Source organism: Panthera uncia, chromosome D1 (genome assembly GCF_023721935.1).
Source record: "Panthera uncia isolate 11264 chromosome D1, Puncia_PCG_1.0, whole genome shotgun sequence".
In the NCBI taxonomy this organism is placed as follows: Eukaryota; Metazoa; Chordata; class Mammalia; order Carnivora; family Felidae; genus Panthera; species Panthera uncia.
This window is the reverse complement of record NC_064808.1, coordinates 52,309,331-52,309,791: the sequence shown is the minus strand read 5'-3', so window position 1 is coordinate 52,309,791 and position 461 is coordinate 52,309,331.

Genomic DNA, 461 nt, shown 5'->3' with positions numbered 1-461 from the left:
ACCCAAGATTCTTTAAGATGTTTTTCATTATTTATTTAGTTTTTTTTTAAAGTTTTTATTTGAATTCCAGTTAACATAGTGTCGTATTAGTTTCAGGTGTACAATATAGTGATTCAACTATTCATACATTACCCTGTGCTCATCATGACAAGTGCTCTCCTTAATCCCCATCACTTATTTAACCCATTCCCTCACCCACTGTTGCCTCTGGTAACCATCAGTTTGTTCTCTATAGCTAAGAGTCTGTTTCTTGATTTGTCCCTCCCTCCCTCTCTCTCTTTTTGTGCCTTGCTTGTATGTTTTACTTATAAAAAGCAAATATAAAATTCCACACATGAGTGAAATTGTATGGTATTTATCTTTCTCTGACTTACTTTTCTTAGCATTATACTCTCTAGTTCCTTCTTTGTTGTTGCAAACAGCAAGATTTCATTCTTTTTATGGCTGAGTAATATTCCTAT